The following is an 11,128-nucleotide window of genomic DNA, read 5'->3' on the forward strand; positions in this document are numbered from 1 at the left end:
TCAGCACTCAGGAGCCACTAATTTCGTGTCTGGGTTTTCCTTTTCCAGCCTCCCCCCTTGCCCCCCCTCCCCCCGCCGCCCTCACCCCACAACCAGGAGTGAGATGAGGAAGAGGACAATCGTTCCTGCCTTTCAGGGTCAGCGTGAAGTTTAAACTGACGAACATACGTCATTCGTACCCACGTCCAGCTAACATTCGCTGAGACCGCGACCGTATTGTATGAGCTCATTTAAACCTCATCAGAATCCTAGGAGGCAGGCACATCGTGAAGGCCATTGCACAGGTGAGGAGAATGAAGCCCAGAGATGTTAAGTAATTTGCCCAAGGCTGCCCAGAGGGCGGTGGCCAGGATTGATGTAAACCGTGTGGCACAGTGCCAGGGACATAATAAGTACTCGTTAATTGGTGGTTTGTTTAAAAAGAAAAAAAAAAATGTTGGGGGTGGGGGTGGGGTTCCAATCTGTTGCTCAGTCTTTGGGAGAGGAATGTTATCCCTGTCCGGTAACCCAGAACATTCTGCCTCACCCCTGGTTCACCCAACCAAAAGGATCTCCTTGCAGACGGGTCCCAACTGCCCAGATGTGTGGCCAGCCCTGGGCGCCGCTGCCCCATTAACTGCAATCTCCAGGCCCCGAGAGAATCCTGGAAGCAGAATCTAGTACAATCCCTCTAGCAGCAAAAGTACACCCACTCAGCACACGACTGTTTTACCCCGAAGCCGGTGGGGGCTCTGTCACCGGGGAGAGAGGGAAAGTGCTTTATGCTTCCTCAGCGCACGCCTGTGCGTTCAAGTTCACAAGCGGTGCTTTTCTTAGACCGGCACGTCACGTAAGCTGCAAGCGTAGATTTGACATGAGAGGGGAAGGAAAGAACGCATGTGAAGCCAGACACCTGGATACGGAGGACCTGAGCGTGTTTTCTTGTTGGATCTTCCCGATGGCCTTGTTCGCGACACCTCTCGGACATCACCCCTCTTTTGCAGTTGAGGAAATTGAGGCCCATAGGTTTAGCGACGTTGGCAACCTTGACAGTAGGAAACAACGCTCGCAGTTATCGGGCGCTTCCTCGCCGTGATGGTCACGTGCATCCACTGACGCCTTCAAGCCTCTGAAGGACGCTCTGAGGCACTGCCATCGTCCTCACCTAGGCAGTGACAGAGCCAGGATTCACACACAGTTCTGTGTGGACCCCAGACACTTCTCTCTGCCTCTAACGGTCAGTGTTTCAGTATTCGTGATCTCTTCTGGACACGGGAAACCTGTCTCCAGGTTTGACCCGAACCCCTTCCTCCCGGGCCTCTTGGGTTTGCAGCAAGGACCACTGACTGCGTTTGAGTCTCCACTTGCCGTGCGACATTGGACAACTCGCCCCACCTCTCTGTGCTTTGGTTTCTTCCTCTGAAAACGAGGCAGACTGATTCTTGTCACCATCCCTGCCTTGTGGGGGACCTACCTGCCCGGAGAGAAACTATAGGCACAGACGTGGGAGGATTTGGTCCCATTTGGCCACAGCAGCCTAGAACCGCTTTCCTCCTGCTCTGGGTCACCTTTACTTGCTGTTTTAGGTCAACTCAACGCAGCCAGTGCCAGGAGCAGCTACGTGTGCTTCACAGGGGGGTAGCAGGAAGTAAGACCCGCTGGGACCTGTTCCCTGCCCACCCGCCCAAGCGTCGGCCCCTGACTTTGCTCTGCAGTCAGCCCAGGCCACCCAGCCGGCTCCCCACGGCCCTTCCCCAACCCTCCCTCCCAACTGCCCCTCTGCCGTCCAGATCTGACTCATCCTCTGAGACCCAAGTTCGCCCCGTCCAGGAAACCCATGGTCCCTCTCTTGCGATCCCCTCCAGCCAGGCCACAGCCTCACATTATCAGTCCTGGCCCTGAGATTCTCGTCGGGCGGGGGCGGGCCTGCCTAACTAACCAGAAGCTTCACTGCTCCGCATCCCGGCAGCCTCCAGGGAGGGGCCGCGCACGCAGGCTCGGAGCTTCAACCCCAGCCCTGCTACTCCAGGGCGACACGGGCACGTGGCTTCACCTTTCTGTCCTTCGGCTTCTTATTCTTATTCTTGGCTCATTATTACCAAAATAAAGGTGTCTGCTTCGCAGCGTCATTGTAAAGATTAAATGAGGTAGTGAGGGCCGTGCCTGGAGTATAGGAAAACCTCAACAGATAGTAGACAATAGTGATAATCCTAAGGGTGAAAATATCATGTTGGGGCGGAGCTTTCGCTGGTGCCTTACAGATTGCTTGAGACTGGGGGTCAGTGGAACGTTAAGGAGGCATGGGCATTTGGCAGGGGCGAGGGTGGGGAGGAGAGACGATGAGAGGGGGACGCCAAGGTAGGCCGCCGGCCGTGGCTGCTTTGGGGGAGCCAAAGACCCCCCCGTACCATACTTCCCCGCGCCCTGGCTGTGGTGATTAGACAGGTTGGCTACGTGACCCAGTCTGGCCCGACCATTCTCTCCCCCAAACATTTGGATCTGGGAAGGGGAGGAGAGGGAAGGACCCAGCCATTTGGCCTCTCCCGTGGCTGGGCCAGAGCCAGAAGAGTGGACTCAGTTGCTCGGGGCAGCCACGGCCTCCGAGGAATAGAAGGCCCCGCTTGGCAAAGAGAGAGAGTTGAACGAAGCCAGCTGGCAGAGCGGCGCCCGGACGAGGAGAGAGAGCCAGCGCCGGTGGCCCCCGGCCCCACCTCCAGTCTCCCCAGACCTGGCCCTTCCTGCCAGCCCAGGGTGGGCAATCCTGAAACCTCACAGATAAGTCCCCGCTGTTTGCTGAACCCAGCTTGCGTGGGTTTCTCTGGTTCCAAACTCTGGGGCCCAGCGAGTACAGCCCCACCTCCCCCCCCGGGCCAGAACACGTCTCAACGGGGACCCCCATCCTCCAGGGCTCGCTCGTCAGAAAGGCTTTGAAAGGGGGAAACGCTGAGACTGGAGTGTTGCGTCTCCCCAGGTTCTGGGGGCAGAACTGGGGCTCTGGAGCCCGGGGGTCAGCTGCCGAGGTCAGGGGCTACTCCTTGACTGCCTGAGTACAGGGCAGTGGCCTGAGTTCATGCTGGTTTTTGATCTGCGGCTTTTCGAGTCATTTCCGGAAACGTGAGCCTTCACTACAGATGCTTAATAATAACCTAACCGCGGTTGACGTTTCTTCTGCTCTTTTTTGTCTGTTTGTTTGTTTGTTTGTTTGTTTTCTTGGTGATTATTTATTTTTGAGACAGAGGGAAAGCACAAGCTGGGGAGGGGCAGAGAGAGAGGGGGAGGCAGGAACCGAAGCGGGCTCTACGCTGACAGCCGAGAGCCCGATGCGGGGGCTCGAACTCCCGAACCACGAGATGGTCACCAGAGCCCAAGTCGGACACTTAGCCGACTGAGCCACCCAGGCACCCCTGATGGCGGATTGCCTTGTGACCAGTCTGGCGGCCTTTCCCGGATCTCCCCATCAGGCCACACGGGTCTTCTGCTGAGGCTGTCTTGCTCCAAGTAGGTCATGTACGAGGGTAGTACACATGCTTCAGAGTAAGGTCGCTGCCACCTTGTCCCCCTTTGTAAAAGGCGGGCGGGACATCTTGGGGACGTTTTGAGGAAGGGTCTTGTGATCCTTGGCGGTGGAAGAGCGCCGCACAAAGCCGGGCATGTAGTGAAATCCCAAACAGCGCTCGTTACTGGGAGTTGGTTTGTTTTACGCGTGCCTGTCTTCCCCACCGGACTGTGCTTTGGAGAGCGAGGCAAGAACCGTTTTAACGGCCGCAGGCCCATGTCTACAGGGCCCGGCATAAATACCTCCTCAGTCCCTGACTGTGCCTCTTGGACCCATGAGTTTCTCGAAGTGTCCCAATAATGGATGGCGTTGACAGGGCCTGCTTGGGCCCCGAGTGGGATTAGAACCCACATCTAGCTGCGTCTCAGCCCAGGCCAGTCCCCATCTTCCCAGTTTGTCTTTCTGCTCAAGATGCGATTAATCCTCATTGGATGCGATTAATCGCCTCGCCGCGGACCTGGTGAACTTGCACGTGACCCAGCAGGGGCTGGGGTTTCTCAGTCGGGCCCTGAACAGGCGACAGGGAAAGGGGGGAGCACGGCGGCCTTTCCTGGAGGCAGCCCGGACCTGGCCCCTCGTCCAACTGGCCCACGAGTGCTTTGCTGAGTTGTGGGAGTTCAGCGCACAACGTTTTAGACGTGTCTGGGCCTCCAAGATCCTCAAAATCCTTCACCCACATGTGTCCCCAGCTCAGGTCTCAGGGTCCCACTCCGTCCCCAGCCTGGGCCTGACCCTGCGTAGGTCTGTTTAGGCTGGGATTTTGGCCCCTTTGGGGCCCTGCCATCCCTCCAGTTCAATCCTGAGCCTGATTTTTGGCACCGGGTTCCCTCTGGCTGCAGGAGGAGGGGGTCTCTTTAAACAGTGCTTTATCGGATTTGGGTCTTCGTGACAGGCCCAGAAATGACATGTGATGGATCTGAGCGTGATATTTTCTTTCTTTAAGACTATGAGAGCCATTAACAGAAGCCAGCCGAGGGGCGCCTGGGTGGCGCAGTCGGTTAAGCGTCCGACTTCAGCCAGGTCACGATCTCGCGGTCCGTGAGTTCGAGCCCCGCGTCAGGCTGTGGGCTGATGACTCGGAGCCTGGAGCCTGTTTCCGATTCTGTGTCTCCCTCTCTCTCTGCCCCTCCCCCGTTCATGCTCTGTCTCTCTCTGTCCCAAAAATAAATAAACGTTGAAAAAAAAAAATTTGGGGCGCCTGGGTGGCGCAGTCGGTTAGGCGTCCGACTTCAGCCAGGTCACAATCTCGCGGTCCGTGAGTTCGAGCCCCGCGTCGGGCTCTGGGCTGATGGCTCGGAGCCTGGAGCCTGTTTCCGATTCTGTGTCTCCCTCTCTCTCTGCCCCTCCCCCGTTCATGCTCTGTCTCTCTCTGTCCCAAAAATAAATAAACGTTGAAAAAAAAAAATTAAAAAAAAAAAAAAAGAAAAAGAAAAAAAAAATTAAAAAAAAAAACAGAAGCCAGCCGACCCCACGACCCTTATAATTACTGCTGTCCCCATGTCGTTCGTATGCTAAAGCTTGTCACCGTCTCCCGTCCCACCACAACAGGGTCCTCACTGCCCCTCACATGGCTTCCAGTTCCAGAATGCCACTCTGTGGTGTGGCTCTTAGCACGACTCTGTCGCCAACGGCCTTGGCCTGGAGTTCCCTCATCAGGGGAACCTGAGGCAAGGACGTGTGTGTGCAGGCAGTTTATTTTAGAGGTGATCCCAGGGAGCAGAAACAGGGGACCGACACAACTGAAAAAAGCCAACATCACAGAGCATCTTTAGGTCAGTGTCGCGGGTGACTGGGACTCAGTGCCTCCAGGCCCCTCTGAACGGTGTACAGAAGGACCCTTGGGCTTGTCAGCCAGATGACTGATTGACGGATCACCCCTCCACCGGCTCCCACGCCCCACGGGTGAGAGGTTGTTGGCCCAGTGGAAGCTAACTGCCCCCAGCACGTCCCCATGCTGAGCACGCTCCTGCCGGCAGTCCGTGTTGGGCACTGTACAAGCCCCAGGGCAGAAAAAGAAAAAGCCTTGTGCTCGCGTGTGGCAAGATGCCGGCCGCGCAAAGTGAGTTGAAGCCCGCGTAGAACTGTTTGGCCCAGCACGGCTGGAAACAGAGGTGCCGCTGAGCGCCAGGGAGGCTGTGGGTACGCTCTCGAGCCAGACTGGGTTCTAATCCTTTCTCGGTGTGTCATTTTCCTCCACTTACAAAAGGGAGCGTTCTAAAAGGAAAACACGCTTTACCGGGTTGTCACGAGGCAAATGAGAAAGCCCACAGCACCTGGCACATAATAATCCCTCAATGAAGAGTGACTTCTATTATCCCCATTTTCCGGTTGAAGACACTGAGATGTAATTTTGAAGGGATGAGAGAGGGGAACAAGTGGGGGAGGGAGACTTCATTTCGGCTCCACTCACACCTCCAGAGAAGGCTCGGTCGGCAGCTCAGAGAAAAGCCTGGTATTTCTGGGAGAGACCCTCTCCCGCTTCGCCCTTCCACGCCCACTTCCCCTACCGCGTGAGGGGCCTCAGGAGCGTTTTCTGCCCCTAAATGAGTAGGCACGCTTCCTCTGTCGCGGGGAAAGGGTCTGTAGGTGCCTTGTGATGTCACAGCTGGTTGCTATGGAGATCAGGTTGCTGTAAATGTCAGTCCGGGTCCACCAGGAGCACAGTGATCAACATCCCAGCCTGGTGCAGGGAGAGAGGAAAATGAGGCACCCTGGGGGCTCTCCCAAGTGCCTCTCCCCGCGCCCCAAACACGCGGACGCACAACAGCGCAGCCAGCAGGCCCCGCGAACGTCCCCTGGCCCGCCCCACGCGTGGCAATATGTGTTTGGGGAGAAACAACCTTGGCAGCCGAGAGCAGGGTGACACATGGTCCGCATCAGTCACTGTCCCCTCCCACTCCTTCTGGAAGAAAGGTGCTGCTCAGCAGGTGGCAGTGGCATCCGGAGCGTCCCCATGGCAACACTGACTGAGGTCAGACCTCATCACTGCGCTGACCTCACTCGGGGGGCCACTGGACCCGGGCTGGGCTGTCGCTGCCACGGGGGGAAATGGAAAAGCTGGGAAGAGGTTTTCCAGAAAAACGAATCTGCCCTCTCAGGGTCATGGCTCCTCCCGGTGAGTCCACTGCGGCCCTCCTCTGGTTTAAAGTGAGGACAGAGGCTGCTGGGTCTGGCCTGGTGTTTCAAAGGGCACAGTTGGGCCCCCAGGAAGTGGCTTTCCTGCCTCTGAAAACAGCCAACAGCCTCCCCGGAGACGGGTCCTGTCACCCTCTAGCCACAGGTTCCAGGGCAGGTGACTCTGAGACCTGTACGTGGGGAGAGTCTTCTGGGAGGGGATCCGCCCCCCCCCCATACCCGGCTGGGCCCTGCCCCCTCCCGGGACAGAGCCCCCCGCCCCGCTGCTGGTTCACTCCACCTGCTGTCCCTTTCCTAACAAGGCCCCTCCTCCTTCCTCAACCCAGGGCCCCAGCTCGCTGCACCTTTGTAGGAAACAGTTACTCCTTACCTGGACCTTGACTCTGTAGCTGACGCCCTTCATCCCGCTGAAGGGCAACCTGATGGGGAACCACAAAACCATCCTGGGGGCACAGCCTGTTGCCTCCTGATACCTAAGCCCAAACCATCCAGGCCTGTAATGGACTCACTCTTTTCTCGACTTCTCTGAGACTCTTGTTTTCTCAGGGTTGTTGGCAAGATTAGCTGGCCCATGAGTGTTCACATCCCTCTTTCCGATTCTCCCCACCTGGACCCCCAGAGACCCCTGTGCTTTTGGGCACCTGCTAAGCCACCTGCTGCCTCGCCCGGGCCCCTCCCCCATCCCCCCAAGGCTGGTGGTATCTCTATACCTTCTCTTGCTGGCTCAGCGGATGTGTCTAACTCAAGTCACTCCTGACCTCTCCCACCCGCACCTTCCAGAGAGGAGGGCCACCGAGAGCCCATGGCTGGCTCCGTGTTAGGATCCGTGATGGGCACTTCGCCCCCATTATTCTGCCGAATGCTGCCAGGGGGGTATCACCGGTCCACCGCAGGGACAAAAAACACAGAGGCCCATTTGAGGCCACGTGGTAACGACCGTTATTGCTTATTAAAAGCATTTCCTTTCGATTGAGTTTTATACTAAAATGCTTTATACACACTATGTCAGCATAGAAGAGGAAGTTAAGAGCGTGAACCCTGGGGCCAGGCTGCCTGGGACGGATTCCTGCCTCCGCCTCTTAAAAGCTGCGTGCAAGATACTGTTATACGTCAATTATATTTCCCTTTGTTTAAAAAGGCTGTGTGACCTTGGGCGAATTCTGTAACCCTTTCTGTGCCCCCCGAGTGCTCCTCTGTAAAGGAAGAGGATGAGGGTGCCTCCCTCACAGGATAGTTATGACGATTAAATTAGCAATAGAAGTGCTTACAACCGTGCCTGGCACAGACTAAGAACTGTATAAATAGCTCTCCCTGAAAATGAAAATGAGAAACAGCGAAGGAGGTGTGGGCTAAGGAAAGCTTTACGTCGCCTTTTCGGTGGGGGGGGGGGGGGAGTAGTAGCAGGTGCATAGTTGCATCTTAGGAGGTAGACAGGCTCAGAAAGGTGAGTTAATGTATTTGGAGTCACACAGGATTAAAGCCTGGGGGTCCTGCCAGTCCACTGCTGGAGTGGACAGTACAGAGGGGGCTAGAAAAAGTAGGGTCCCTGGGGACTGGGCACCAGGAGGAAGGGCTGCCCCGAGTCCGAGGGGGTGACCCAGGAACTCGGCTGAGGTTCTCCTGGGTCAGGGCAGGAGAACTCAGGGGCTGCTGGAGGAGGACGGGGAAGGGGCAGTGGCAGAGGCCTAGCAGAACCCCAGCATGCCCAGCTCCTTCTCCCGCTGAGTCCAAGAGATGGGACCGTGGCCCGGCCGGGGCACTGATGGAGTTGGGCTCTGGGCCACGCCCACAGGCACCTGCTTCTTGCCTACATTGAACCTGAGCCCTTGCAAATCCTTAAATTTACTGTAGTCCCTGGGGCAAAGCCCTCGGAAAGCTAGAAGCGTCCCAGTGGACAAATCACTTCCCTTCTCTGTGTATCCGTTTCTTTATCTCTAAAAGGGGAACAGTATTATTAGGTATTAGCACCTAAACTTTTGCTGTGCTTTGGAAGGGTCCAGTGATATCACATATATAATGTGGATTGGCTTTCAGCCCAGCAGAGAATCCATTAAATAACTGAAGCCGTGGGGCACCTGGGTGGCACAGTCGGTTAAGCGTCCGACTTCAGCCAGGTCACGATCTCGCGGTCTGTGAGTTCGAGCCCCGCGTCGGGCTCTGGGCTGATGGCTCAGAGCCTGGAGCCTGTTTCCGATTCTGTGTCTCCCTCTCTCTCTGCCCCTCCCCCGTTCATGCTCTGTCTCTCTCTGTCCCAAAAATAAATAAACGTTGAAAAAAAAAATTTAAATAACTGAAGCCGTTTTTGCTAACTCTGTGACCTTAGACAAGGAACCTGACCTTTCCGGACTCTGTGTTCACCGCCATTGCTCGGAATGAGTAAGTTAACAACGCGAAGCTCCCAGCGCAGTGCCTGACCAGGGTAGGAAAAAGGAGATATGGAGGGCCCTTCCCCCAGCTCAATGCCTAGGGACCACAGCTGGCCCTGAGTCAGCAGAGATCGTGCAGAAGAATCCCCGTGTGCCCAGATGGACACTTATGCGTCTGTGTGGCTATCCTCAGTAGAAAATCAGAGGTGCAAAAATGTTTTTGCTGTTTCCTTGGAGTCTCTTGGAAGGGGAAATCTGGCTTTAAGAAAGAAGTGTAGGGCAGACAGCCAGCATAAATACAATTGAGTGTTCACCTGTTCTTCCTGCAAAGTCATATTAGAAGTGACAACCAGTCTCTGCTCAGTGGGGGGGACCCAAGGGTAAGGGGCTCCGGCCAAGCCGGAAGGGATTGTGTTGACCACAGTGACCCCAAGACAGAGCAGCTGAGACCCCCGGGGTGGGGGGAGGGGGAGATGAGATTCTGTGCAATGTGGCAGGAGCTTCTCAGTCACATGCACGCACACACACAGCCCTTGACACACTCGTGCCTGCAGCTTGCTGCGTCACCCCGTCCCTGGGGGGCCCCTTCCACCGGCCAGCCCAGCGTCACAAGTCCTGCAAAACCACAAACCTTCCCTCTCAAGTGCCTGACTTCAAAGGGGGCAGCAAAGGCTCCCTGTGGTGGGCTGGGGGCTCCGTCTGAAAGTGCGCACACATTATCTCATTTAATCTCATTAGCGGGAGATGCCTTTGAAGCCTCGTGTTTGAGCTGAAACTGCTCCGGAGCGTTTTAGCCCTTTTGCTAAAGCCGAGCTTCTTTGAATTCGAAACAAGACTGGGCAATCTGTCATCAGGGCAATGACGACACCTTCAGAGCGCACACCTAGCTGGGTCTCTAGGTTGGCAGGGGAGGAGGGTGGGGGGGACCAGTGGGGACATTCGGGTAACAGAAGGGGATACAAGGAGGGTGCTGGAGTACTTCGGGTGGGGAAGGAGGGGTGGGGGGCAGGGTCTAGGAGAGAGCACCCGGGAGCCATTGAGTGTGGGGGCGGCTTCCGGGAGGAGGAGAGGAAAGGTGGGACCCTGCCCCTTAGGGGAGAGCTGGCAAAAGCCACAGCGTCGAAGGGGGTCCCGTAGGGAAGGGGGTGTGCTGGGGGGTGCGTGGCTCTCAGCAGCAGGATGCCCTCAGCCAGACCTCACCGTGTATCTGGGCACCCCGGGGGCTGCGTGCCCCCTCCCCTGGCACGGCGCCTCGGGCCCCTTCCGTGGAACTGGAGCCCCTTCGGTCTCTCTGCCCCACAGCCTGTGATAGTCCCGGGGGTGGGGACGTGTGGCTATGTCCCCGAGTCCAGGCATAGCCCAGACCTGGGACTTTCGGGCCCTTTCAACATGGCCTAAACTCCACCCACGACCTGAGCCCGGCCGAGCTGCATGCGGTGCATTTGGACGTTTTCACTCTGTTTGTTTTCTAGGTTGGTTTTGTTTAACAAAGGAGGTGGTTAGGGTTCAGACCCAAGTCCTCCCCTTCCCAGTTTCGGTTTTGCCTGGAAAATGGATGGGCCTAGCCCCCACTCGGGTTGGCCCAGTGCCCGGCCGAGTTCCTGGGTGCACGGGAAGCAATGAGGGGCTTCTGGCCTGGCCGCTGGCTCCCCTGATGGGAGGGAGGATGAGGCCAGGCTGGCTGCTGAGAGGCCAGGGGCCGAAGCCGCCCCCTCTCTGGGCAGTCGGTCCAACTCCGGGCTGCTCTGTCCTGGGCATTTGAGCCTCAGCAGGGGAGGAGAAGGAGCCCGGGAGTCCAGGCCTGTTTCGTCCAGAAAAAGAGAGGGAAAAGCCCCCACAGCTGCTGTTCTCATTACAGGAGGCATCAGACAGATTCCGGAAGCTGCTTTTCCCCACTTAGGCAGGAACGTGTCAACACCAGCACACGGAGCCCCGGGAGCCGGAGAGGCCTTTGTAGGACCCCTCGGGGAACTTCTTGTCCCCCCCCCCCACCCCAGCATGGACTGCCACGTCAGACTGCTCTCTGGGGAGAAGAGGGGTCCCAGGGGCTGGCGGGCTCCTCAGGTGCCGGGCCCCACAATCTCAGGAGCTG

The 11,128-nt window shown here is 57.1% G+C and overlaps 1 long non-coding RNA gene across 1 annotated transcript; it reads left to right on the forward strand.

Moving 5' to 3' along the window:
- Positions 1-4,991: 4,991 nt before the first annotated feature.
- Positions 4,992-9,255, forward strand: LOC123601630. Its single transcript, XR_006714203.1, has 2 exons — positions 4,992-6,650; positions 8,994-9,255. It is a non-coding gene; the product is annotated as an uncharacterized LOC123601630 (long non-coding RNA).
- Positions 9,256-11,128: the final 1,873 nt, after the last annotated feature.

This window comes from Leopardus geoffroyi, chromosome D1 (genome assembly GCF_018350155.1).
Source record: "Leopardus geoffroyi isolate Oge1 chromosome D1, O.geoffroyi_Oge1_pat1.0, whole genome shotgun sequence".
Lineage (NCBI taxonomy): Eukaryota > Metazoa > Chordata > Mammalia > Carnivora > Felidae > Leopardus > Leopardus geoffroyi.